We start from the raw sequence: 22,531 nt of genomic DNA, 5'->3' as shown, positions 1-22,531 counted from the left end.
ATTTTCAACAGGCCTGTTTCCATGGCCAAGAAATTAAGTATTTTGCAAAAAAGTATAAAAAGTGCTTTATACTTTTATGTAGAAATGTGTGTTAGACATGGTTAACTTAAAAACAGGCGAAGAACAAGGCAAACAAAATTGTTTTTCATCGCTGAAGAGAAACTCTTGCTGTTTAAGCTATATGGGGGAATCTTACTATGTCACCTCATTAGAGCTAGGTCTTACACAGATCAACCAAGTGCGGCGGGGTGGGGGTGGGGGGGCGACAACTTTTGTGTATCTTTGCTCTTCCTTAGTTTGTGCTATTTTTAAGAAGGCATGAGCTTTCTTGTGTAAAATTGTAAGAGTGACTAAATTCTATTAGAACCTCCATTTTTTTTTTTTTAAAGCACACAGTGAGATTTGCAAATTCGGAGAACTCACAAGCCCTCTTGGAAAGTTCTTACCCTCTTTTCATGTTCCATACTATTAACCTCGCCTCCAAGATATCATGCATTCTTATTGATATTATTGACCTTGCTGGAATCAGGTTTTCTTCTATTTGTTTGCACTCCTTGAAAGCGATTTGGATTTTCTTCTATAGTTATTCGTGTTGTATTCTGTATGACCTTGTTCAGATAGGCCTGAGATACCCCAATGAGTCCAAACTATAGAATTTGTAAAATTCTCCTCAATTTTTTAAGACCGTAGATTTCCCTTTTCGCCGGTTCTTCTCTCCAAGGCCCCTTGCTCGTTTTTATTCTCCATCTGTGTTCAGTGATCTCTTACCCTGATGCTCTCTCAACTCTCCTCCAAATTCAATCTCATCAGGCATCTGAAGATCATCTTGAAAGTGACCTTGAATGTAAACCTCTTTCTTTTCGAGGCTGAACCAAAAGGAACAGCATATTTGCCCGGTCAAATGCAGCTGAGTATCAGCAATCTTTTATACTTCAAGTGAGAACGCCAAGACCTACAGAGCTTAAGGGACTTGCCCCCAAATATCACATCTTAGGGTAGGCCACTAGTCGAGCCCCAAAACGAGATTTGTCCATATATAGTATCATCTACCTGGCTGCTGGAAACATTTGTGTGACTTGCCTCACATCTTAAGACGGTTGAGTTGGGAATTCCAGGCAGGCAGCTGCTTACCCAACCCACTCAAAGTACTTGTCCTGTTTGTTTTGTAGAGATGCTAACAGCCTCCCTAACATTGTAGTACTGTGTTTCCCCGAAAATAAGACGTAACCAGAAAATAAGCCCTAGCATGATTTTTTTTCAGGATGCTCATAATATAAGCCCTACCCCAAACATAAGCCCTGGTTAAGATCGTCAGCCAGACATGACTGTTTGAATAAGTGTAGATTTTCGTACATGAATAAATGAATAAATGTAGATTGTTGAAGCTAACATTTATATAAGACCGGGTCTTATTTTTGGGGAAACACAGTACTGCAGAGAATACAGCAAAATTACCTACATGTCGCCTTAGTGAGAGTGGGCAAGGCGGTGATGAGCTGTTACTTTCTAGTACTTCCCCCTTCACTTATCATCCTCAAGAGGTCAATTCCAAAAAGGGTGACTCCGACAGCCACCCCTGTCTCTTCCACCGTATAGTGTTTCACAAAGGTTTGTTGAATCGAATATAATGGAACTGAGTGAAATGTGAAACGTCTAGTTCCTATGGATTTTTGTCAAACACATGCTCCCTGGTTGTATTTCTCTGTTCTCAATGTCTCAGGTTTCCGCCTCACTATTCTTGCATGTTATTTCACTGATGCCACAGATTTAGTGCTAAAACTATTTGGGGCTCATAGGGCCCCAGTTTAAAATTAAAATTCAAAAAGTTGGTGATTACCTAGTTTGTAAGGATTCTTTCTGTAACAACACAAAAATAATTAAACTACAACTTTATGTTAAAGAAATTAATTTTATCCCTGGCTAGACAGTTGGAAACACTAGTTTCTGATTATAAGAAGGCTCATTAAATATCTGTTTGCTTGCCTCATTCAAATCAGTTGTTTCCAGTGAATTCATATAAAAAAGTCACTGAAATAAATCATCAACTTGAATATGTAACACTAAACTGCTATTTACCAGTTAATAACCCGGATTCCACAAATCAATGTCTGTGTATATTAACAAGTAACCATCTTTGTAAATGAACTAATTTTGAATAGTTTCATAGTGTTCTCGCTGAAAAATTCAGTGTTAGGCGTTTCCCCCTTTGTTTCTAAGTTTTTTGTGTGTGTTTCTTCTAATAGGTTTCGTTTGTACTTAGAAGACACTCCTATGTCATAATATAAAATATTTGCATCAAATCTTTCAAAATATTTCAGATAAGGTCCACCAAAAGATTAATATATTTAAGGGTTGGTTTTAACTTATTAATTACAATTGAAAGTGTCCTCATACATAGCCTATTGTAACTGTGCACCTGAAATGTTAATCTGTCAGATACATTCTGTGTACAAGATAATTAGGACATTTCCCCCAAAGTGATGGTATTAGCAAAGGTTGGCAGTAAGGGACTAATGAGATAGGAGAAATAATTCGTAGAGAAAACTGTAGGAAGATCATCGATAGAAATATAAAGCAAAACTGCTTGACCTAACCCAAAACAAGTCAAAGGAATTACAAATCTCTCTAATTATATGCAATGCTGATTGAAAGTATATATGAAAACAATCATCAGGGAAAGCCATATATGTGTTAAATACCCAGTTGCATGTCTTCAAGTCTGCAAATAGGAAACTGCAAACATCTGTGGCTCCCCCAAGATTTCTTTCCTTCCACACGTTCAGTAAATTTAATGACGCAAGTGAAACCTTGTGGCAGTCACAAAATGACATAGCTTAAAGGTGAACTTTGGCTACTTGATGTTTCTTTCAGGATAGGTCAAGCCCTTCAAACACACAGAAAAACAAAATCCCAGTAAATGCACCCGTAGTCGCTGGGTGACAGTTTTGCAGTTTGATGGTGGTATTTTTATTTATTTGACTTTCCTCTTTCTTTTCTGTTCCTGTTATTTTTTTTTTTCCCCAACCAGGGTCAAATGCTGTCCCTCTGATCAGCTACAATCAGGTCCTCTCTGTGGAGTCCCCCCTTTGTTCTTCTGGAGGGCTTGCATTCGCCACACTGGTGTGTGCTTTTTGATGATCTGAAAAGTGTGGATGTTCTTCAAGGGCTGTGATCTAGGTGCCTTCATTGCCAGAAATAGATCAAGGGAGTCTTTTTCCAAAAATCCAGTCAAATCACAAAGAAAACCAAGAAGATTAAAAGTTTTACTATTTGATTATACTCTTGCCACTAAGCAAATCTTGTACTTTCTTTAATTTTGTTTGGCAGAATTACCAGGGAAAGTAGCTATATTAACTTGCTATATTCAGCAACTCACTCTTCTGAAAAAATGGACAAATGATCACAATTCTTTTAATTACATGGTGAAGCTTATCTCGTCCAGAGTCAGCAACACATTTCAGAATCAAGTTATATTGCTAGGAGTAATTGTGACTTTTGAGTCTGTTGAGGCATCAGAATTTTAGAAAAGAAAGTGAAAATACCTGTGTAGACTGGGGTTGCATCAACTTAGAAAGGGATAAAGAATTGACAAATAAACAGGAAGTAATTGTGCAAATATGCATCTTAAGGACAAATGTTGCAACCTAATAATAAATGGACTTTGGCAAAAAATAGATAGTGTACAATAGAGTTTGTAGAAAACAGTTTTGATAAATGCAATAACATGACACATTTATTTCTTGTGATCATGATGGCAAAACCCAGAAAACGCCAATGCAGCAACACCATAAATTAATGCTTCTTTTAAAAAAGAAAGATGGAAACTTAACCATGGCAACTTAATTTTTACAAAATGTCTTCACCAGTAGTCTAGTCTAAAGAAGAATGCTTTCAACCAGAAAACATAAGCTGAATGGCTTTTTGATTCTTGCAGCCCATTCTCACATTCTCTGATATCCAGTTACTTATTTTTGCCATATGCACAACTGAGATAAAGTTACTCAACATTCTACCTAGGGGTCAAAAGTTACCCCCACCCCCTTGTTCTTCGGAGCACAGAGACAGACATTCAACCCCTATTTTGTCATTCTATTATCTGTAAAATGAAGAGAATCAAAATTGCACAGTAAAACATAAAATCAGGGGACTGTGAAAAGGGACTATATTTTTTAAATGCTTGGTCATATTTGGGAAAAAGACCCAAAGTAAATGCAAATTATGATCATTAATGACTGAAAAAAAATCGTATGGAGTTTGGAGAATTGAGAATGATTTGGTGGGTCCTGGATCAAGTCACCTACCAGATGTAAAAGCTGTTGCAAATTAACTGAAGGGGAGAAAGGAGTTGAAGAGGAGACAAGAATATCACAAAGAGCTTTTAGTCACAGCTTAATATTTATAGTTCTTTTAGGCAGAGTGAGATTAGTGAAACTTGTCTAAATTGGATTCAAAGTGATACCATGTGGGCTGGATTCTGGACCCACAAAGCCTTAACACTATTTTACTGAAATAATTGTCTTTAAAGTAAGCAGCATATTGACTTTTTATGTGCTGTTGAAATTTATATAACGTGAAGGTAATCTTTGAAAAGAGTCAGGATAAAGGTGAAATTAAAGATCCTAAAAATCAATTAACTGATCAAATTGCATATCCTTTTAAAATATTTTATACTAATAACTATCTATTATGGACAGAGAAACACAAGGAGGCAAAGATTTTTAATTTTAATGTGTATAAACAAGTGTAGGGTCTTTAGCTATGATGCTCAAACTGTCACATCCTCTTCAATTAAAATCTGCTGAAAATTCAATCCTTTTCATGGTTTTTAGCCTCAAATTAAAGACACATTCTTATGTGAACCCAGCAGTGAACTGAAAACAGTAAAAACAAATTTATCCTAAACAATATGTTATTTATCTCAAAGGTACTTTTAAAAGTCTATCATATCATAGAAATATATGTATATATAATATATTATGTATTATATGTAGAAATATATATTATACATTAAATACATAATATAAAAATATTATATATTAAATACATATACATTATATTAATATATTTTGTGTGTATGTATATATATATATACATATATGTATATATATATGTGTGTGTGTGTGTATATATATATATATATATATATATATATATATATAAAGAGAGAGAGAGAGAGAGAGACCAAATACAAGTGAGCACAATTTTAAGAAATGCAGTATTCAAATATTTTTTCTCATAAAATTCTTGAATCAGGCTCTGTCACTCTAAACCAACTTTTTTTAAAAGAATAACCACAATAGAAGTGAAATATTTTTTAATGAGGGGTAAGGCAGCATCATGTATATGATATGAAAATAGTTTCAAGCTCTTAAGCTAGTGGGTACACATGAATCCATTTCAATCTGAAGTATTGTGATGTCTCTGAAAATCAGGCTAGCTTCATGAAGGGTGATTAACACCTAGTTGGCTTTTTGACAAACTTACATCGAACACCTTTTCTAGTATCAGAACTGGATGACATGGATCATATTGAATATTTTACACCCACAAAAGGAAAAAAAAAATCCAGTGTTCAGCAGGTCGTAGGCTGTATGTTAACTAGCCACTCAGTGACTCTTGACCAGAATGGGAGAGGTCGTTGCCCTATTTCTCCAAGAGGGCCAGGCCACATAGCTGTTTATAGTGTCTTTTAGGAGAACTCAAAACAAAACTAAGCTATGAACATAATAAATGTCCAAGGTAGCTGGCCAGTGCATGGAAGTGTCAAACCTGTAAAACTTGAAATCCAGTTGCGATGCTTCTAAGGTCTATCTTGTGAACGAATTATTTTTTCCTTAAGAATATTAGCATTCTGCATTAGTAGAATATTGTATAAATGAGTCACAATCAGCCACAGGAGTGGATACTATGGAGATATGAAAGAGTATTAAATGTCACGGAGTGTTAAATACAGAAGGCTGAATGAAAATAGCATTTCGCTAGGATCCAACTTACCATATAAAATACAAAATGGCAGCCAAAATGTTATGTAGGATATGAAATATGGCTAAGTTTTATTTTCTCCGTCTCCTCAATGGTTCTCAAAATGAGCTGTGTATGAGAGTTAACTGAGGACCTTGAAAACGACCCCTTCATGACCCCAGACTTATTTCATTGCTGTGGGATGGGTCTTAGGGAACGTTTTTTTTAGTTCACTAGCTGAGTATATGGTTCAGGCAGAGTTACAAACCACTAAGCGGCCACATCTCTTTGAGATCCAAGACAATAACACCTCCTAGTTTTGCGCCTTCCATCATCACACTTTCCAGGAACAAACCCTTCTGTTTTCCCCAACCAACGCAGCACCTATGCCTTATTCTACTTATATAGTACTCAATACACTTATTTTAGACTTTCATTATCTGTAGGCATATTGTATTCTCTTATTTTTCCTGCTTTCTTGTAAAATTCCTGTGTTCAGAGATTATGTTTTATACATCGTTGGTGGGTGCCATGCCTCATATGTGTCAGATGAAAGTAAAGATTTGTAATATTAGTGTACTTAACTGACGCATTATCCACAACTAAATATTTTGTAGGTCTCATAAAAGTAAATATACTTGTGCTATAATCTGCAAATGTCATTCATCATTAAATTTGATTATTAATCAAATAAGGAATGCACTCTTATGTGCATACGCATAAGTAAATATATTGAGATGTGTATATATTAATATGAAATAACAATTAACAATAAGAAAAAACGTTTTTTAAAAAAAGACAAGAAACATCCCCAAGGCAATACATCTTTTCAGTTTATAAGAAACCAAATTAAAGGGTATATCAGATACTTATCTTTTTAAGGGTATATACATAGTTTTATTTTTCTCTGAGTTCTCCATTTCTTTAATAGTCCCTGAGCCAAAACAGACACTCAATAACATTTTATGAATTTAAAGAATTAAATAATGAATCTATTTTATGTCTCCTAGAAAACAATCATATTTATGATATTGAATCACAGATTTAGACTAGGAGCAAATTGAATTTTCTATTGTAATAATTAAGGAATGGTAAGAAAAAAAAACCACATATTCATATAGATTGTAACAACTTCTCTGAATAGCAGCCCCAGCAAATTGGGGCATGATTTGTATCCAGTGGTTGTGGTATATTCTTTTTGGTTAATCTGTTTGAGCATTGGACTACATTTTATTTTTAAGATAATAAATTTTAACAGACCAGCCATGATTTAGAAACAGAATTCTCAGGAAAGTAATATGAAAACTCAACTTCAATGTATAATTTGTGCTACACATTTTGTTCAAGTGGCTTTCTTTGCTGCAGTAGAATAAGTTTTATTCCATGCTTTTCTGAGTTGTTGCTATGGTAACTATGTATGTCTTGCAAAACTGTAAACAATTGTGTAAAATGGTTCAATAGAGCCCATGTTTATAGCTGTACTAACTCAGTTCAAATGTACACACACTCCGTTTTTAATATTATCTTTACAAAGAAATATTTATTCATTTCAGATGGAAGCTCAGTACCTTCTTCCAAAAGATTATGGCTATTTGTGTGTGGGTACATGGTGTGTAATTGGGGAAAGTGACTTTTCTTTCCATTTTCCAAAACATAAAATGAGGTGATTATAATACAGACAACTAGAATCCACGGTTCATCCATATAATTATTATGAGCAGTCTATAAAAACATGCCAAGAGCTGTTCTAAGAATTAGGCCCTCAGGTACAAAGATTAGCATGGTTAAATTGACTGCTGGCGATTTGAACAACCTCTAAAGGTTCTGCATAAAATCCATTGACAATGAAAATTTTCATTAAAAAAAAATATGCTGCCATGGGCAATTCATGGCAACCAATTTATAGTCTCTATTTTTATAGGAGTTTGGAAGAAAAATGCTTTTAAATCAGCCAAACAAAACTCCCTGAATTTGTTATAGATGAATACATGATAACTTTGCCACTGTAAAAAAAAAAAAAAAGGAAATTATAGGCAGTCAGAGGGTGTACATCTTCTGTGTGTATCTAGTTCTGCTTATGAGTTTAAATTGGGGAGTTATGTTTTTGTGGTGTCCTATCTGCTAAAACCTTGAATGAGACTGAAATGTAGGGCTAAGGTTCCTGTCTAAAATCTTTTGTTCCCCAGGAAAACTTAACCTAAACAAGCTCTTATAAGACACATGGTAATTGTGTATAGCAACATTGCAGTCATATTATATATTCATACGTTTGAAATTTCATACAGAAATAGTAACTATATAGAGATTGGCTTACTCATGTAGTCAGTATCTTTTCTAATCAGCAATGCATAACTGTTGTCACATTTGGTGTCTCCTATAGAACTTGAACTATACCATTCACCAAGGAGTGTCCTAAATCTGGTGACACAAATTCTTTTTTTTAATTTGCCTTTTACGTTTTTTGTTTGTTTGTTCATTTTTATTGTTCCATGTCCTGTGTATGTTTTCCATTTATCCTATTCGACAGACTGCATATGCAAATTAAGAGCAATGGATAAAACTAAAACTAAAGTAAGGACATGAAACGAAAGTTTAAATCACAGATTTTTCTAACCAGAATGAAAAAAAAATGCAAATGCAAGGAATTATGTGTTGTGCTGTTTCTTTAAGACGCACAATTACTGTATGCATGAATATCCAGCATATTTGTTTATTACTGTCGTAAGATAGATGCCATTTTATTATTCTCAAAAAATATTTACTTTTTTCTTTCAAATACCAACACAGAATAAAAATTACATAACAGCCAAGTAAATTTAAGAGAAAATTGCTTAATAAAAATTACAGCTATATCATCTAGCTGCTTAAAATCTCAAAGAAAATCTTTAAAACTGTTTCAAGTCAGAAACTAATGGTTTGTAAGTACCTTAAGCAGTATAATAATGTAACAAATATAGAGATGATATCTGTAAACATTTCAGACTAACATAATCATAATAATAAGCAACAGACTTATATAAAGAATACTTTATACCAGGAAAAACAGATTGTGTTTTTAATAGAGTTATGAGATTAACAAATGAATTGAAATGCACTGGTGTGTGTGTGTGTGTGTGTGTGTGTGTGTGTGTTTCTTTATTGTAACAAAACATTCAATACTATGTTTCACAAAATTTTACCTGTGAAATTAATTCAGAAGGCAGCTAGCACTATGAATATTTTCATATGCACAGAAAAGTATTAAAAGGCTACAGAAAAGTTCCTACAGACAATAACTTTTCTTCTGATAAGGAGTTACCTGCCATGAGAAAAGAAAAATTAAAATTTAACTTCTTTTATGTGACTTTCTGTGACTTAGCCATGTACTAATGTAATTTGAGTGAAATAAGGAGAATATGAAAAGAATTGCGAAAGTACACCATTAAACATGAGGACATACGGCTGTGTGTCCCCTGTTGTCCCATGCCACATACATACAAGATTAGGACATCTGTACTCTAGAGAGAGAAGCCACATGCATTCTACCAGTCAAAAGGAAATTTGTCACATACGGGCTATCAGTGTCTCCCAATTCCATTATTATAATAGACCTGATACATTGAACAAATATCTATTGAGCAGAAATTGTGCACTAGGTCCCGTTCTAGACACTGGAGGTAGAGCAATCGCTAAGCCATACGGCATCATTCCTGCTTATGGAGGTTATAGTCTACCAAAACTAAAACTGAAATAAAAACAAAAATCTAAACTCTAAACTGACGAGCTAATGGGACAGATGTAGGATAGGTTGTGTGAGTGGAATATCCAAAGTAAAAGAACTGTTCACGCAAACGTAAAATGGGAATTATTCACTCAGTAGCGTTAGTAACAATGCTGCATAATTCCAGCATCATCTGTTTATTTTACAGTCATGCAACTCAAGCAAATTTGGCACCTATTATCTACAATAAAATAAACACAGAAGAAGCACATGGGACTTTGCAAATAATAATAACAAGTGGGGTATTATGTTTTGGTCAGCCAGCAGTGTGTGTGTGTGTGTGTGTGTGTGTGTGTGTGTGTGTGTGTGTGCATACTTGTGTCAGGCTCCGGGCTAAGAACTGGCTGCAAAGACTAATGATGGCCACATAGTTTTTGCTCTCTAGGTCTAACTGAGGGGTAAATTGATAATTTTAAAAAATGCAATGAATATTTAGAAGAAAGGAGTGAGAGTATATAGAGTAGGGGGAATGTGCCAAGTTTGAGGGCGAAGGGAAGATCTTGCGGAGGCAAAGATGCCTCTTCCTAAAGAAGACACTAAGCAAAACCTGTTGGAACAGGAAATTGACGTATGGGACAAAATGTAAATCAAAGCACAGAATAACAGTGCGTATGTGTGGAAGAGGTCACAGAGCTCTGTGTTCTGAAGTCATTAGCCATCGTGCGGGGAAATGAGGCAGATTTAAGTGATACGCAAGTCATAGATTTTCCCATACTAAGGAGCTTTGTATTTATTCTAAGAATGATGGTAAATTGTTGAAATGGTTTAACTGTAAACTGTAACGCTTTAATAACTGTGGAAAAAGAAAAAAAAGCAAGCTGAAAGCAGTGACCTCAGAAACCCGGGATCAGGCAAGCGATGATAAAGTGTTGACATGAGAGGCAGGGTAGTAGAGAAGGTAAAATCGATAAGGAACTACTGAAGAATTGTGTCTGCGTCTGGAGTGAGACAAAATTGAAGAACTTCCTAAACAATTTTGAGTTAGCTAAAAGCTATTGTTTTGTGTGCATGTAATTCAATTATAGTTGGTATACAATATTATATTAGTTATATTAGTTTCAGGTGTGCCATGTAGGGATTGGGCATTTTTATACCTTACAATGTGATCACCCCACTAATTCTAGTAACCATCCATCGCCATGTGAACTTATTTTATGAGACTGAACTTATTTTAATATTGTTGACTATATTCCCCTCTACCTTTTCCCCCCATCCCCCACCTCCTCCTCCCTCGTACAACCATCCCTTTGGTTCTGTTTCTATGAGTCTATTTTGTATTGTTTGTTTATTTGGTTTTTCTTTAGATTCCACATATAAGTGAAAAGGTATTTATTTTCTTTGTCTATTTCACCTAGCATAATGCCCTCTAGGTCCATCCACATTGTCTCAAATGGCAGGTTTCTTTCCTTTTTATTGCTGCGTAATAGTCTATTGTATATATGTACCACCTCTTCTTCATCCATTCATCTATTACTGGTCCCTAAGTTGCCTCCACACTTTGGCTGTTATAAATAGTTTGGCAATGAACATAGCAGTGCTAAGAAATATTCTCAACAGTACTAGGTTTGGGGAGTTGAGGATAATGAGTTAAAATTTAAGCTTGTTACATTTTTGATACCTGTAGAATATTGTGAAGAATATGGCCTCCCTATCTAGAGCAGCCCTACCTAATTATCATCTACTGCATTTCTTCAAGTGAACTTTGAGTTTGGTCTGGAGGCTCGGTGACAACAGTGCAGGGACTGTCCTGAGAGCATTGCATCAGCCATGCATCTCTGCTGGGGATGGATGGACATGAGCTGAAGACCAAAGAAGAGAATAAATGGTATATAGATTCATCATTTAGTTTCTAATTATTCTCTTCACTGACACAGATATTTTAGTCTCAAAATATTTATAAATTAATGAACTATAGATCATAAATGATCATTTCTAGGCTCCCTACTGTAATTAATTAACTATGTTTAATGCTACTGTCAGTACTAAATTATTCACTATATGTAAACTTTGAAGATCACACCTGCAATCCATTGACCTAAAGTGATATGGTTCATCTCTGTACAGTCAGAATTTCAAATGCCTAAAAAAACATCAATTTCCATGTTGGTAAATTCTGCCCTTATTAATAGAATAATCACTTGTTTATAATGGCATTGAAGACTTAAAGCAGCATAGTCATGTTGCAATTTAAAAAGGTAAAGCACGTATGATTATTAGAATTTTGAAGTGTTACCTTCCTTCACAAAGATTCCTGAGAGTGAAATTCTTCAAATTTTAAAGCATATATAGTTTCTTGATCTTCATGAAAAGAGGAATAGCTGAAGAAATTAACCCCTTGTACTCAATAGGCCTGTCCCTTCACTGTTAACGCTGATCTATTTCACAGGACTGTGTTTATGACTTGTCAGGACCTGTTAGCTTTTGCCATCATACAAAAAAAAGTGGTGTTTATTCCAGTAATACATAAAATGCTTCCATGCACGCCCTGCTGTTAAATTTCATGAGCAACTCATCCTAGATTAAGAAAAATATATGAACTAAAATACTATGATCTGAATTGATTCATACATTGACCCAATAAAGTTTAACACCAAAAAACATTAAAAAGGATAAATATTTTTTTTTATTACGAAGACAACCTGGGGCCAAAGGGGGGAAGCCAAGTAAATAACTAACAACCAGAAACTGTCCATTTGTAAACTTGTAAACCGAACTCAGAATCATTGCACCATGTAACCAACAGACAGTAATGCTTTGTAAAAGACGAGAATGATCTACAAGTGCCTGCCCTGAAAATTCTCAAGTGGAAGAAATGACCTGAGGCTGATTACTGTCGCTGCTATGGCTCTGGTTGAATGAGCTTTAATTTGACCTTCAAGTGACAATTTCACCAAAGAACAACAATGAGGAATCTATGAAGACAGCCATTTCAACCCAATGCTTTCAGAGGTGGACTGACCTAATGACAGTGTCAAAAGTGGGGAGAAATCGAATGCATTTTTCTAAAGACTGAACATCCAGAAACATTGAAGGACCTAGCTTATCAGGAGCCAGCCAAGAATCTTCAAAGGGAAAGCAAATGGGAACTCAACGGGCTGTCATATTCGGAGCACACATGGTGGGTGTATTGTATTACCTAAGATGATACAAACCCAAAAATTCAGTAAATGTGAACGTGGATATATCCATTTATGCTAGTTCATGTGAATTCATGTCATGTACTATGTGCAAAGCGCTGAGTGATCTTATGTACTGGTATTTGTGGGTCTCATATTAACACAATCCTGAAACCAAGGTTACTAACACCTCTCTAAATTTCTCCTCTCATTGGCTATACCCTCTCCTTTCTCTTTAATTAGTCCAAAATGGCCCATTTTTCATCTATAGCATATATCTAACTTCTTTGTGACTGTTTTTTCTTTTTCTGAATTCCTATTTTTATTTTTATAGCAGAGAAGTAACTTTTTTCTCCATTTAGATTTTTATGAACTGCTAGGAGTTCAGAGATGTTTGGGGGTGCTGGGAAGTCTGCATTTGTGTTATTGTGATTCCATTTAGCAATAATTTAAAATTAATATAAACATATTCTGGATCATGGCCATATTTATACCTGTTGCCACTCAATCTTGATCAATTATATGTATAAGGAGACCTAATTTTAGTTTGCACATATTAAAAATATTATAATAAAACTAATTTGTGCCAATAGGGAAAATCTGAAAGATTATTCTCTCTTCAAGAAAGGAAAGCCTACTTAAGTGAAAAATCTACTGAATTTCATCAAACACTGATTTAAAATCCAGTTCTATGCAAAATTAGTAACTTAGAAAATGTCTCCAGCCCTTGTAGCCAGGTTATAAAATGCTTAAACAAAAGATATCCTTGCATTACTTAAAATATTCAGTAATTGGTCCCCATACAAAATTCCCCCAATTGTAGTTATTGAATGATTGATTACATATTCCCAGAAAGTTATTACTACCTACCTTCAAAAGCTTTATCATCCTATAGTCAATATTTATAGATAACTGTTATGGAGTATTATGACTAAAAATGCTGCATATGTTCATTCACCAGCATATCTAAAAAGAAAAAATATGCAACCCTTGCAGTGAACGCCATCGGTGCCCCGTCCTTTATCTGGGCAGCACCAGCGCCCTGCTGCGCGGTGAGTGCTGGCTGACACAGGCACACATCAGAGACTGGGTAGGAGTCCAGAGCAGGCAGTAAAGTGAATACCGCAGTAAACATCGCACGATTTTTTTTTTTGGCTTCCCAGTGCATATGAAAGTCATGTTTACACCACAGTGTATGTAGTCTGTTAGGTGTACAATAGCATGATGTCTAAAAATCAATTAATAATACATACCTTAATTAAAAAAATACTTTCTTGCTAAAAATACTAACCATCATCTGAGCCTTCAGCAAGTCGTGAGCTTTTGCTCATGACGGGTCTTGCCAGACAGGAGATTTCCAACAAGAGGCTTTTCTTTCCCACCTGTCCCCGTCTCTGGCTTGAGCCAATGGCCTAGTGACGCCAGGGTGCAAAAGGCTGGATTGTCTCTCCTTCAGAGAGACACGTGCAGGTGTAATCTTTCCTCCATAGAAAGTATCACCTTTATAATTACTTTATTCATCGTCTCACTTGTGCCTGTCTGTTCCTTCCATTTGCCGGAAAGCTCTCCAAAGAAACTAAGAACCATATCTTTCTTAATCATTGCTGAAACTGCAATAGCTAGCGAAGTGTCTAGTTCCTGGTAAGCTTTCAATAAATCTGTTTTGTTTGTATTAAGGACGACAAATTAATTACTTAATTGATCCAAATGAAAGTGGTTTTTCGTGGCACTGTTGAAATTCAAACCATGGCGTGTCTTCTCTGTCTTGGCTTCCTCTGCCTGGAGTTATCACAGAGTCCTAATTTCCCCAGGAGAGTTCCAGCTTATACCTGGGTTCCCATGTCATTATGAGTAGCTTCCCCTTTTATCTCAAAATTATGCTGGTTTGAATGATAAATTAAATAGCCCTTCTCTTTAGGCCTCTGGAAAGCTCTCTCTCCTAGTCCTATATTTTATTTCATTTTTTGCTTTGTGAGTTTATTACCATCTTTGGAAGAGTACAGTTTCACCTAAAGTATAGTACCTTAAACAGTTCCCTTAAATCTCTTTAAGTTTATATTTACCATCTTTAAAAGGGTATTCATCATGGCGTTAATCACTTAAATGATTTGTAAAAGAGATAAGGGACATGCAGGATCTGATGTTAGGTGTTTAAATGCTAGCTCCCCGCACTTAAGAGAACCACGTGAGCCAAGCTACTGTATTTATTAAGTATACGTTATTCCCCCATCTGTTGCATTTAGGATATAGGGAACTTGGAAAAAAGTTAGTACATAGGCAGTATACTTTCCAAAATTTAGTTCTCTTTTTGCCAGTTACCTGCTATGATGTGCAAGCATTAAATATATATATATATAAATTGTACTTTCAGGATTTAATAAAATACACTAACCTTTACATTTAAATTAGGAATAAATTACTTCTCTCAATGCATATATCCAATCTAAATTACAAAGATTAATACAAATAATTAAAAGGTAATGATTATCATTTTTAGTTACTTTAGATGAATTTTTGTTTTGTTTCTTCTTTTTATTTTTTTTTTTTTGAGAAACGAAAAGGAGTATCCACATCAATACGATCTGAAAATGACATTTTTAGTTTTATGTTACCAATAAATAATAATTTTGGTACATGTGTTTAAAAACACTAAGAATGATTTTTGTTTATTCCAGCTTTTTCATCAAAGCAAAGAAACACTAAAAAATTACGACATGGAAATTAGAAAACCAAATAACTCCCCTAACCACGGCTTGAAATGTATTCAGGCTGGCAAGCCAGAGAGCTTACGATTTTGGAAGCCCAGCTGCCCAAATACAGTGAAAGGAATGATGTTTTTAATTGAAGTCACTAGAGCCCAATAACATTGACCTTCCTTCTCCCAAAAACTGGCAAGCAAATAAACAAAAATCCTTTAGGTCTCTAGTTATAAGAGGCGAGATAGGACAAGTGAGTCAAATGCCAGGCTACCTCATGCCTAAAATCTATTTTCTAAAGTAATCTATAATCGAGACCTCTAATCCCACCCCTTTAATATGGGCCATTTCATTAAAAACTGTTCAAAAGATCAAGTGGAGATAAAAAAAAGATAATGGGTCAGAATGTGAGCTTTTGGTGGCCCTGAAATCGACATGGATTGGCTGTTTATTTCCTCTACAATTGCAAGTGGTAGCAATGCTAGAAAATGGGGAACCATTCGGCGGGGGAGAGCAATGGAGAGGAACATCATCTTGTGTCTCTCAGAAGCCCTAAAACATCTGGATTTGTTCAATTTAGTTCACATGGGCAATGACATGGAGAAGCTGGCGGATAGTAATGTAGCGGCTTCCCACTTCAGCGTGGACTCTTTCTTTGTTTTTTTCAATCCATATGCTATCTGTTTTTGTTTTTGAATGCTAAATGGTGTTCATTATAGAAATGGAGCGAGCCACTTGGTGTGACTATGGAGACATGGTTTCCACAACCTGCCAAAAATGAGCTGAACAACTGCCATGAGTGATGATGGGGAACAGAGTCCTCGCATGTGCTGAAAAAAATGTAAAAAATAAATTCCATGTGTATTGCATGGCTTTCGGTTCACAGCTGGTTAAGCCATTAAAAAGGACTGCATTTTTTCCAATTTGCTTCACACTGAATGGAATTTATGATTCTACTTGTAAAATTAGCATCTATTGGCCTCCATTATTCAGAGGCTGATGATTTTGCTTTCAATTGCCAAGACTACAACATCAACTCTTTCCCCTGCCAGTCCTCTATTTTACACCAGCTTCATTATTCGATATTAAGTCAAACAGAGCTGAGGAATTGGAGAAATGGTGATTAAAAATTGTGTGACATAAGAGGTCAGCAGGCAGGTAAGTAATAGAAGGATGGATGGATGGATGGATGGATGGATAGATGGATAGAGAGATGAGGATGATAGGTAGTCCAGATAGATAGATAGATAGATAGATAGATAGATAGATAATAGAAGATAGATAGATAGATAATAGATGATAGATAGATAGATAATAGAAGATAGATATATAGATAATAGATGATAGATAGATAGATACATAGATAGATAGATAGATAGATAGATAGATAGATAGATAGATAGATAGAAGACAGATAAGAGAGAAGGGAGAGAAAAGATTTCACACACACACGTTTATATATGCTAATACCATTAATCAGATCTTGCTAGGGCCAAGGACCCTTCATCCTTTCTGGTTCTTCTCATATGTTAGTTTTATCCTTTTTAGCGTCCAATGCTCTATTTATGTTGGACAAGTTGGTTTTATTTACTAGTCTCTTTCTGTCTTTCATGAACACAAAAGCGCTTTTACTTCCTGTTCCGTGTCCAATCTTACCTATCTATCAAACGTTCTTCTGAGAAGATCGGGGTTGAAGTTTGTTTAATGGCTCCTCATTTAATAGCTGTATAACCTCTCATAGGTCCACTTATCTTTTGTGAGTGTCATCTACCAAATGAACTTATTATAGTCATACTCCTATTTACCTCACAAGAAGGCTGTAAGAATTGAGTAGATGGCAAATGTGAAAATTCTTGTACAGTATGAAGTGTACTTAAAATTAGAGAAATGACTAAAAGTTAAAGCCATGTTCAAGCCATGTCATTTCAGTCAATTCAGTGAGCCATTCACACACAAACAATAGGCAAGGGGTAAAACAATAATTTACTTTGATTTCGTTTGTTTATTAAACATGTATTTCACAAGCATTAAAAGGAGGGAATAAATTAATTAAATACCCTTTAATGACTATGTGCTTGAAATGATCGCTTTTAACCAGTTTTGATAGAAAAAATTCTTTAAAGCATTCACATTAGAATCACAGTTTTGTTTCAATTCTTGGGATTATAATGAAATGTGATTAGTTTTTTTTTTTAATTAAAGGTTGTAATCAGTGCAAAGCTTGAATATGGTCATATAAGATTAATTCATAACAACATATGCACACAATAAAATAGAGTTTTACAAAGAATCCTTATGAATATATGAACCACACAAGTGAATAAATGCCAGGATTCATTGATTGAATCAAGTGCTGGCTTTTAAAAATGTATTTTCCTAAAAATGATAAACCTCAAATGGATCACACACTGTTCTGTTTGTATCCTTGAATATGAAGACCTTAAATTTACACATACCAATAATAGGATTCTGAATATGAAACAAAGGGAAATTAACTTTGAACTTAATTTCATTTGATAACAAACCAAGGTTTAGAATATTACCCAGACATGAAAGAAAATAAGTAGGCATTTGGGAAATACGGGGGAAATGGACAGCCTTAATATTTGGAGACCCAAGACATTTGCATATTTTTCAGAAGTGTTTGGAGAATAACAGACATTTGCACATGTTTTTTATATTAAAAACAATTCCAATTGCCAATAGGGATGTTTGTAATTCCCTTACCCTCATAGGTAATGTAAAGTTTCTTGGAAGAAACAGACAGAATCATTCTGTGTTTTTCATAATTACAAAAGCCATAAGATGCAACTTACTTTTCTCAAACTTTTACTAAAAATACCACTTCCAAGGTCAGTTCACAAATATTACTAAGGCTAAAGTAGAGAATGTGAAGCACCAAAGCTATGTACCTTTGCTAGTTCTTAAGAAAATAGCGGAGCTATTATGCTTGACATTTAGTAAGTATATAAAGTAGTAAAAATAGAAAGGCTATACAGATGCTAAAATACTATTGAGGTGAAATTAGTTTAGAAATATGCTCTTCAGTTAAGAGAAACTCCTCTATATACGGGGCCTGGTGATAAAGAAGGGGCTATACTATTCATATCAAATGTTTTCCTATGATACACTTAATGAATTAACAAATACTGTTTCTTTTTTATTTACTTTTTCATTATTCTGTAATTTCTTTTCATAGCAAAACCATGATTCCTTGAGACACAGGGCACACTTCTGCTTTAAGCTAGTAGTCCAAAAGGCACGTGTGTTATAATCAAAGCCTTGACAAGTGCGTCCAAGGGATGCTCTGGCCTAAACAACCACTTATCAGCTTTCTCCCCTACAAAAACGTTAATAAGGTCTGCAAATTCTCTGGTAGATTGCTAAGGAATATGTATCCTAACAGATTCGGAACTTCCCAAAGAATATCCACAGAATCAACTCCGATTCCAAATTACACTTGTCAGCATAGTAGCCAGAGATCAGAATGACAGGCTCTCTGAGGTTTTTGCGACCCAGTGGGGAGCTTGCCATCAGATAGGTGGGTGACATTTGGGGTAACTGCATAAACCCATAAATGGTTCAACTCAATAAGTGCATATTGTTTTGCTTAAATCGTTACAAAAGTGGTCTCTATGCATGAACGTGGCCAAAGAAAATAATTCAAGGGGCACATGACCTCAAATTGAAACTAGGAATTTTTCTGTATTGTTAAATAATATATCAAGGGATATTTTCTCTCCATATGAAAAAAAGAAATAGGCTTATGAAAGGCTAAAGAAAAAGTTACGGTCCTTACGTTGGGGCCTGAGTGCATGCCCCTGGGGTAAGCAAGATGTCTGCGGGGGACAAAGTTCAGAAAGTTCAGGAAGAAGTAAATATAGAAGAGTGTCTTGATGGTTCGGCTGGGCGTCCCACCTGCTTAAACTGAGTCTTCATTTGACAAGTTTCCGTTCACAGCTGTTGTAGCCTGATGTACAGTTCTTTGTACCCCGAAATATGTGCGGTTTTAACAAATGCCTTCCCTCAAATGCTCCAGAAGAAAGTAGATATGAGAAGCTTAATAATAGACATGGTTTTATCCTGACAGACAATGCCATTGCTTTTAACATGGGATCATTCAAAGCTCTGGAAATGCTGATACAAAAATAGGATGAACTAAAGTAACCTGGTGGGGAAACGATCATAAAAATAACAATATTTGGTCTTTATTGCATTAGTAGTATCATTACAGTTATCAATTAATATGTACTAATAAGTATGAAAAGTAAAAACTATTTGAATATTAATAAAAGTGAGCCAACACTACGGTGATGCTCTGTTTGTGTGGGTTTAACAATCCATAGAGTCCTTGATAGAAGATTTATATCATCAGGGTGGTATCGACTACAAAAAATAGGTTAGACTCATGTAACCTTTTGTTTATTCAACAAAGTCAAATCTTACAAGGCACTAGAGGTTTAGAAACTTTATTCCAGGAAAATGGCTCATTTTTCTGAGGGAAATATTACTTCCAGTTTATTCAGTGCTTACCTTGGCATTTTGCTAACAGTAATTTCATTTACGATTCCAACCATCTGAAAAAAAAAAAAAAGGCCCTGTCAATTCTATTGTAATGGTAGAGAAGTTGAGGTTTAGAGATCTTGACTAGATTTATCTAATTATATCCATAAAACTGCAGAGCCAACACTCAAATCAAGAATTTGGTGACTCCAAAGAAACAAAAACAAAAAAGAAAAAAAAGAAAAAAAAGAATTTCGTGACTCCACATCATGTGGCTCATTCATTCAAATTTTGGCCAGAGAATAAGTAAGCCCACATGTGATACATAGACAGATGAGATGAGCTCCAAATTCAACATCAAGGGCAGTAGAGTGCTCGGTAATGGAGTGTTTGCCAGAGGTGGGGAGAGAGGGTTCAGGGTTAATCTTAAGGAATTCAGAGGGAGGAAAGGGTTACAGAGATTGGAAATCAGGAAGGGTTTAGCAAGTTGCTGTTGTAGGCTTCCCCAAAGTTTGGCATTTATGCATTGTGAAATCAACAATCATGACAACAAAAGCAATTTCCTTCTTTTCCTGTCTGCACAGGTTTTCTAATCCCTAAAGTCTCAAGATCTTTGCAGGATCTTTTCTGTTGTTGTTGTTGGCAGAAAGAATGGATTAAACTTGCTAATTCAGAAAAGCCCACATCATTTCCTGAGTTAAATTATATACATGCACACATACATATAGTAATGTGTAAATTAATATATTACAATATATTGAATGTTTTCCATGTACATCGTGTGACAATTTAAGGAGAATCTGATATGGAGCTACTGTAAATCTTCTGGAAAAGCTTCCTCCAAAAGCACTGTGAAGACAAAATGCGATAAAAGGTTATCCTTTATCAAATATATACATTATAAGAATGCAAAAAAATTGCAAAAAATAGGATGACCCAAAAAATAAGATTGACTAAGAAGCAAGCTTGATTACAGGTGCAAGAACGTCTATTAAAAGAGGGGAAAAAATAATGGTGATAACACAAAATGATCCACAGCAATGACAAAAATAGTCAAAATTCAGAGGGAATCCAGAAAATCTTAAAAAATTTGCATGTGGGAATACAGATTTTATTAGGCAGTCAGGTATTATTTTCAGAAGCAAAAAACAGCCCTGATTAGCCTAACTCGGCCTTCAGTATTTCAATTATCTTCTGGCCTTTTATTAATAAAACTAAAAAGTCAATGTGGCACAACAGTGGACGAATGCATAAAATATATCTACTGTTGATACTAAATTACATGAGCACTAGTAGAAAACTGTGAAGCACTATGAAGGCATGTAATGTTTTGAGGCAAAAATATTTCCCACAGAGTTTAGGCATGAGGGCTTGTGAACAGGTGAGGTGTCTTGGAATGCTAAGATAGTTTGGTCAAATGGTAGCTAACAGGCCTTAGGACTCAGATTCTGAGAAATGGGACAAAATGTTGTCCTCCACTTTCACCACTTTGGGACTCAGGAATGGTGAATGTAATGTTGCAACACATTTTTTTTTCGCTATTGCATATTTAAATTTAAAATTTTAATATTAAAATTTAAATAACATTGGCACTAACATTAGAATTAACACTGGAGGGTAACTGTAAGTACAGTTTCCATTACACCAAGTGTCATATTATACCAAAGCTGGAAAATAGTACCTGCCTTTTATGTACTTACTAAGCAAGCCTGACACACATGACAAATTTCAAACCCTGTAGGTTAAAGGCTGGCTGATCAGTGCTTCTAAGATAGGTAGTCCTAATACTCCAAGAAATGAAACATTCCCCAGGATATTTGAAACAATGGAAGTGAAAAAACTTGGGAAATACCAAGAGAAGTGAAGACAGTTGGAGGGGAAGATTGTGGGGCATGGTAGGGGCGAGTGCAGGAATTGTCAGAGGGAGAAGTGATGTTTGTGATGGCAGTTTAGGATGTATCCTCCGTGAATCTGACATACAGTTAATGTCCCCTTAAGTTTTCATGCACAAATTTTAAATGCTTAAAAAAGTAAACATTCAACTGGAAATGTGCTCATTATAACTGAACCAGCATCATGGATTATGTAGTTAGGTGTGTGCAGAGACAGGTCCCTGCTCTGAGGGAATTTTAGACAAATGTTATTGTCGCTCTTTGTCTGTTCAAATTTTCAAGCACAGGTTCTCAGGCTTTCAGCAAATTCTCTTTATTTCCGTTATTGCATTTCTTGCCATTGACTGTGAAATACTTTTCTATTCTACAAGCCAGGCTTTTGACCCTTTAAACAATAAGACAAATATGTCGTGGAAGATTTCCTTTTTAAAACTATAGAATCACAGCACAATTTAGAAACTCCATCAGCAGACAGCTGTGAAAGTCCAAGAATGTCTGGGCACATAAGCATTACGACAGAAATGGTGGTTTGCTTGTTTTGGCTTGTTTGCCTTGGTGTCGGTGTCATTGTCAGATGTAAGATAACTCAAGCCAGTATGATGG

This window comes from Hipposideros armiger, unplaced genomic scaffold (assembly GCF_001890085.2).
Source record: "Hipposideros armiger isolate ML-2016 unplaced genomic scaffold, ASM189008v1 scaffold_170, whole genome shotgun sequence".
Lineage (NCBI taxonomy): Eukaryota > Metazoa > Chordata > Mammalia > Chiroptera > Hipposideridae > Hipposideros > Hipposideros armiger.
This window is presented reverse-complemented; position numbering follows the sequence as displayed.